This window comes from Cryptotermes secundus, unplaced genomic scaffold (assembly GCF_002891405.2).
Source record: "Cryptotermes secundus unplaced genomic scaffold, Csec_1.0 scaffold181, whole genome shotgun sequence".
NCBI classification, from domain to species: Eukaryota; Metazoa; Arthropoda; class Insecta; order Blattodea; family Kalotermitidae; genus Cryptotermes; species Cryptotermes secundus.
The window spans coordinates 4,405,278-4,413,175 of NW_019723906.1; positions in this window are offsets into that span (position 1 = coordinate 4,405,278).

Genomic DNA, 7,898 nt, shown 5'->3' on the forward strand with positions numbered 1-7,898 from the left:
TTCGACCACAGGTCAGGTCATGTGCTATTTGTGGTGGATAGAGTGGAAATGGGGCGAGGTTATTCTCCGAGTACTTTGGTTACCCGCACTAATTCTCATTCAACCAATGGCTACACCTTCATTAAAAAACATCATCCGACGCTGTGTACAGTCTGGATACTGGTAGCGTCAATAAATATGTAGACTGATTATTTGTGTGACGGTCCATTCCAGATTTCCTTAATAATTGCTGATTTACATATCCGGAGTCTCTTGCAATGGAAACAGTGACGTAATACCAGAGCTGCTGTCGTGTATGTTGTACGTAGGTAAGTGAAGAAGTAAGTTACAAATGGATATAGAACTTAAACAAATAAGAGTACTGATTTAAAAACTGCTTTAATTTCTCACCATAATCTCCCTGCACATTGAGGCACTTGTCCCATCATTTCACAAGCCCCTGAAAACCAGCAGCATAAAATTCTTTGGGCTGCTGTGGGAACCAGGCGTGTTCACACGGCATGGCCTACCTCACAATGCGTGACGGGTTGCATGCTTCCGTTGAATGGCCTTACGAAGTTTCCTGAGGATGTTACAGTAGGAGTCGGCATTTAGGGTTTGTCCTTGAGGCTGGAATGAGGTGAGCAGTATGCCTTCGTGATCCAAGAAGACTGTGAGCGTCACTTTCCTGGAGGATGTTGTCACCTTAAACTTCTTTTTGGCAGGCGACGCAGGATGTTTCCACTGCATTGACGCACGCTTTGTCTCGGGCTGGTAATGGTGAACCCAAGACTCAACACCTATGACAATTCGGGCTAGTATATCGTGTCCTTCATCGTGGTAGCGATTGAGATGCTGTAATGCCACACCCATTCTTTGCATTTTGTGTTGTGGGGTCAACATGCGCGGCACCCATCGTGCACAGACTTTGTGAAAAACTAATCTGACATGCATTATGAGGTAGGCCATGCCGTGTGAACACGTCTGGTTCCGACACCAGCCCGAAGAACTTTATGCTGCTGGTTTTCAGGGGCTTCTGAAGAGATGGGGAAAGCGTCTCAATGTACAGGGATATTATGCTGAGAAATAAAAACATTTTTCAAATCGGTAGTCTTATTTGTTTAAGTTCTATACCCATTGGTAACTTACTTATTGACTTACCCTCATACATAGAAATAAATTATTTGAAGACTTTGCTTTTCCACGAATCTAATTTACTGAATTTATTGAAAAGTTTTGCAAGTACTTCGAAGGTTCTTAATAATGAAAGCATATGGACATGACACGTGCGTACAGTGAAACTTGAGCCTCTCAAAGGAATAAAAGGACGCCTACAAACTGAATAACTCATGGCCAGGAATTATGGATTGTGTAAGAATTTCCAGTTGGTTCTCATTCAACTTTATTCACAGAAGCAAGTTAATGTGTTCTTGTTAATACAGACGATAAGAACCATCAATGATATTGGAAATAATTAGGACTATGAAGAGTAGCATCTTCTGGGATGTATAATCCGGTAAATTTCGGCGGATCGTGCTGTCTCTATCTTCAGAGTCAAAGAGCCTAGCCAAGCAATAAGATATTTGGGATTTACTGGGTTTTTTAACTTTGTCCATGTCCCGTATTCTAAAGAAACTAGAGAATACGACTTTTCGGGAAGTGGCTCTGTTTGCGTCCTCAGGTGAGAGGGGAAGACATCTACTCCACTGAGTCCCTTAGAGGAGAGCAAGTCTTTGTTTACATGAATTACTCTTCGATCGCGGCTGTGGGGACAGCAGGTTTGTCCGAAATGTCTGCGTGTTTGTAACAGACTGCACGGCGTCACTTCCCAGACGATAGTACTCTCCATAAACACGATTTTTGACTGCCTCACATACAAGTAGAGCCATAGAAATGTAAATTTGTCCTTGTGCTTAACTAATTAAGCACTACGCTATGAAGGCGTGTGGGGAGTGGATATGTAGGTCACAATTTGTCTTGACTTCGGCATTAGATGGTGGTAAATGGTCAGCTCCACACCCCTGCCGCTTTACATCCGGGAAAAGAGCCCCCGGTACCCACTGGATAGGAAGCTGGGTGGGCCCCAGTGTCAGTCTGGACAAGATGGAGAAGTGAAAATTATTGCCCCCACAACAATTTACTCGTAAACTCCGACCTCTCGGTCGTCCAGTCCGTAACCAGTCGCTATTTTTTCTAAGTCGCTTAGTGGGGGGTGGAGTCCAACTTGGTCCACTCGGCACGGCGGCCACTGATTGGCCTATTATAGCCTGCCCCGTATGAATATGATGATGGAGGGTTTGATGGAATGAAGATTGGCAGGGGAAACCGAAGTACTAGGAGAAAACCCGCCGCAGCGCCACTTGTCCATCACAAATTCCAATTGACCAGACCCGGGATCAAACCCGGGACGCTGTGGGAAGCCAGCGACTAACCGCTTGAGCCATGGCGCGGCCAACCATTCGCTATACTGAAAGCGCTATACCGCCTCTTAAAAATAGTGCCATATTTTGTTAAAATACTTTTAACTCTGTAAGCCTTATTATCTTGTCTGTTATTAAGTTTTCAAGCTTAAAAAATTTTAGTTGTTTTGTATTAAGGAATAATTTTATTACATACGCAAAAAAAAAATCCCTCGTAAACATTTAAACAAGGAAAACCTATAACATCTAATGGTGATACACTGAAGTGCAATTGTCTGACTGCCATATTTATCGGGCAGTAGTGCCTCTGTTCTTGTATGTTCCGCTTGGATTCACATTTATCAAGGTGAAACGTTTCTTCCTGAGTTACAGCTTGTTTTGTGCTGACGATAAGACGCAGAAGCGCTGGTGCTTTCTTGGCAAGCAAAACAAGTATTTCGTGTACTGCCTACTTTGCTCCTGAAGCAAATTTGCAGGTCGAGGCTAGAGGAAGCATAGAAGAGACGGAAAGAATATTTGTCTCTATTCTTTCATTACGAATGTATTACGAAACGTGACAGACGTCGCATGTATGAACTTTGTGAGACTGCGGGATAAATGAACTAAACATTATTGTGTACCTGTTAGTATAGCTTATGTCAAGTATTACTGTCACGTGTAGGGTGGTGCGCGCGACGAAATGGCGGGTTCTAGTTCGGATGATTGGATTTACTAGCACTGTGCTTAGAATCCCTCTTAATTACCCTTACATACAGCGCTATTGCTGACTTACACAATTTACATTTCGCCTTTCAAGACGAACTAGGTTTCTCTGTTTCCACTAGTCGTTTCCTAGCAGCGGATTTCAACACAGACACTGTCACTTCAGATCGAAATGAAAGCTTCTTGTCTTCAGTCACTCTGTACTCGATCTTCACAATTCAAGCTCCATTCTCGTCCTTGTATTCTCAACTGCTGGACCCTCCTGGGCTCTTCACTTCAAGTTCCAATTCGCTCTTCCACCTTGCGACTGACTGTAGACGATTTTGTTGTCACCTATAAACCTTCGGCGCAGACCTACAGAAAACGAGTCACGTGTTTCCTAGCTAGCCACTTCATTGGTGCGTTTGCTGTTGCCTAGCAACAAGCAATAAACATTCATTAACTGAGATCCAACTTCTATTGTTTGCGCGTTTTAACGTGTTTACTGAGTCATTATGTAACAATGATCATGTATAGTTGTCAAGCGCTTAAGTGAGAAGGCGTTACCTAGCTATACACGTTACATTGTCCCTGGTGGGGGAGAGGGCATAAGACTGAGTCCCTAGTATTTTGGCTGCAAGCGAGCCCCATTACAGATGATACAATGAAATCATGATGTCATGATAATTGGCAGGGAGACAATCGAAGTACTCTGAGAAAATTCTGGCTCAATCTCAATATATTTCCACCAAAAATTCCCAAATATACTGTCCTGGGATTTACACGTGACCTTTGTGATGAGACGCCGCGCCTGTCAGCCTAGGCTGTGGTATGACTGCAATATTATTTCATTTTTTACCTTAGGGTGGTGCAAGGCCCAATGTCTTGGTACTTAAGTCTGAACTAGTCCAATTTGCGAGCCCCGGATCATAGCTAAGATAAGTGGAGCGTTTGATAGAATGATAATTGGCAAGATAGACTGAACTACTTGAATAAAACTTATCCCTATACCAATTTGTCCACCATAAATCCCACATTATCTGACCTGGGTTGGAAGCTAGGCCACCGCTGCGAGAAGCAGGAAAATAACTCTCTTTCCAATGTAAAATCACTTATTAATTAACTCCATGGTGCAGAGTAATGTTAGAAAATAACCCAGTCTTCCAATTGAAACCCATTTTATAGTCACGCACACCTAAATATATGGCAATAATGGCAAATTTCTCACTGAGTTTATTAATTCATTAAGCACCGCTCTATGAAGACGTACAAGGGAGTAGGAATGTAGCTCCATCATTCTTAATCTCAGCACTAGGCAGAGTTGAGTGCTGCCGCTGTGCCTCCGGAGAAACAGATACTGGTACGCACTGACTAGGAGATTGGGTGGGCCCCAGAGCGGGTCTGGACGTTATGGAGAAGAGACAAATCTCTTTCTTCCAGCATGAATCGAATTCAGACTCCTTGGTCGTCAAGCCCGTAATTTAGTCTCTATACCAACTGAATATGAAAATAACATTAATAATGATGAATTCAATTTTGTATAAATGTATACAAACTTGTTTATTTAAGCACAATTCTCTCATTTTCCATTTGGCACAAGAAGACTGTGGTAAATTGTAACCCACTGCGGATTGGAAGATTAGGCAGTTACGTGGCTCCTCGTTGGGTGACGGAAGGAGATGGCAGTTGTGAATGTCGCTTTGAGAAACTCAGCGAGGGCAGAACTTGGAAACAACTTGTCTCTACCAAGACGAGAGCATGAAGGGGGAGATGCAATGTACAGTGAAGTAGACAGCGCTGTTTGCATCGGCAACAACATTGCCTTCACACAGCGGCTTTGCTTCTGATTAAATCCATTCAGTGGAATTCAAATGCAGTAGAAGACGCGTTGAAACTGCTGTATAGCGCCGATTGTTCGAATTAATTCTTGCTTCTTTCCTGCTCAGGTGAAGCATGGCTGTCAAAGTAGCATTTTGCCACTAACGTGGCACGTCACGTCTTCCCGAAAGACAGAAAAGAAATTCTAATCATAATGAGATATAACGTTATTCCACTTAATAATCTTAATTGGTACACAAAATGGCAGTGAGTTCGTACACTTTCGCTTTCATATTCTATTAAAGTCGATTTGGACAAATGTATAAAAATCAGATTAAAAATCCTGAAGGAGAAAGAGATAACTTGGAAGATGTCGGTGTAGATAACAGGTCAATATTTAAATGTTTAATCTAATGTGTGATTTTTTGAAATCGGTTTATCTGGTTCAGGGTAGACCGAACGAATTGTATCTTGTACGAGTGTATATCTATAATCCTGAGCCAGGTGAACAAATTTCAAACAGTCGCACATTACATTAAGCATTTAAACATTAACCTGTTATCTACATCGAGATCTTCCAAGTTATCTCTCTCTCCGTCAGGAATTTTAATCTGATCTATATATATATATATATGTGTGTGTGTGTGTGTGTGTGTGTGTGCGCGCGCGCGGTAAGCTCTGTTTACTGCTTGCTTCTTGCTGTTTCGTTTTGGTCTATTCTTCGATACTGAAGATGGAAGCAGTGTAGCCCTCCGAAACTTTGGTAACATTTTTTTCAGAGCACATAATATTACATTCCAAATGATGGTGCTCAACTTGGTCGCTGCCCTGAAAATCGCAAAACTATAAACCGTTGTGTAAAGAGAAAAATTTACGTGCTCTAAAGACGAGGGAATATGTTGACTAGCTGACAGGTTATTATCTTTACAACAATTACTGTTCTCCATGGCGCTAGTTAGTTAGTTAGTTAGTTAGTTAGTTAGTTAGTTAGTTAGTTAGTTAGACATGCTACTTTATTGATTTCTTGGGGAGTCTGTGTAATTTGACTATTTATGCTAATTAGTTCTCCATAAAATACGAATATTAAGATTATCAGCGTTGGAAGTGCCTGATTTAGAACAATTCAAGCTTCCCCAGACTCTTATGGATCTTCCTAATAGCTTACTGAAGAGTAATATTGTGAGGCATTGCAGCTGAAAGAAATCCTTTTGTCGTAGTCCACTATGAACTACCCCTTTATGGCTCCACAGCCATTGCGGACCTTAGCCGCTTCTTCAAATTCTTAAAATTATACACAGTCTGTAGCACTTTGTCGACGGGGGATCAGCCCGTCGCAAGGCAGCTATCTAAACACAGAACAATATAAACATAGACGTCCATGCCTTGAGTAGGATTTGAAACCATGATCCCAGTGTTTGAGCGGTGGAGACGGTTCATGCTTTAGACGGCGCGGTCACTGTGATCGGCCCCATTGTGAACTGGATAACAGTTCTGATTATTATGGACGACGCCATGTACATATAACTAGACTAAGCAGAACATGTTTCCCTGTAGTGGTGTCTTTCCCATGAAAATAAAATTCAGAGCTGTAAAGTCACTATAGGACCAGAAAACAGAAACAATAAACTAAAGTGTCTTTATTCGGCTTTACAGTGTAGCCAGTCGCTAATGTCAATATTTACCGAAAAAATTATCGCCTGTAATTTGTTATTATAATAATTGTTCTAGGTGCTCTCTTTCCAAAACTAATAAAAGTTTGTAATTTGTATATTCAATGAAACTGTGATTAAAAAGTGTCCCTCAAAACTTTAGGGGACACGCGGTAGCGTAGTTGGTTGATGCACTGTGTTACAAGCTGGAAGTTCGCGGTTTCGATTCTCGGTTAGGTGTTTTTTTTTTAATTTATCTAATCCTTCCAGCTGCAGCCTCCAACAAAAATGAGTACCAGGAATTTTCATAGGGGTAAAAGGTGGCCTGACTATAAGTAAGTCTGACAACTTCACTGCCATCTCTGATTCGATTATCTAGAGAAAATGTGGGAGCCTCGAAGTCTCACAACCTTATTGTCCTTCACGAAATGTTACAAGGAGAGTTTTACCTTTTACCCTTTTTTAACTTCAAAACCTATAAAGCATGAAAGTAGACCAATAGTAGGAAAATAACTGGCCTAAATACTGAGATATGAGCGAGAGTTGTACACTGAGATAACATGTTGCTCCGAAACATAGGTGACCATGCACCAAGCCACGTGGTATCATAACGCAGGAAAAAGAAATAAAATTTTTCAACAATTTTCAATATACGAGTATTCACATCAGAGTAAGAAATAGACTAGCTTTAGGCGAACAATATTGATCTAATGTGCAGAAATAATAAAAAGATTTTAGCCAATCAGAAGCACGTCGTGTGTATTTTTGTCAAGTATCCAATATTGTTACATTATTTTACGGTTTTAGAAAGTATTACTAACTAAGTTTCAATATCCGGAATCCAATATATTTCAGTCTTGAATTAGTAAATTTTGTCGTTTTAAATTTGAACTGATTGAATTCAATTTTACATGTTCATTTCATCTTGAGATTCCAAAATAAGTCAGTCACTGTCATGACTAGGCTACGAGTTGGACGTCCGGGGAATCACGGTTCAATTCTGGGCAAGAGGAATAGAGATTTCTCTTCTGCACTGAGTTCAGACAGCCTGTGAGTCCCACCCATCCTCCTGCATTAGGCCTACTTAGGCTTATTGACTCACAGATAATAATTAACGGAGAGACTTTCGAGAATATTACTAAGTAATCTTAAGCCTTAGATAATTCAAAATAATAACAATAAGATCGCAGGGCAGTTAGTATAACGACTGCCTACAGGTTTGACGACCGACTGGTCAGAGTTTAAATCCTGGTAGTGGCAAGAATTTTCTGTTCTTCACATCGTCCAGATTGCTTCTGGGGCCCACGTAGCCTCCAATCCAGTGGGTACCGGGGGCTCTTAACCCAGGGCT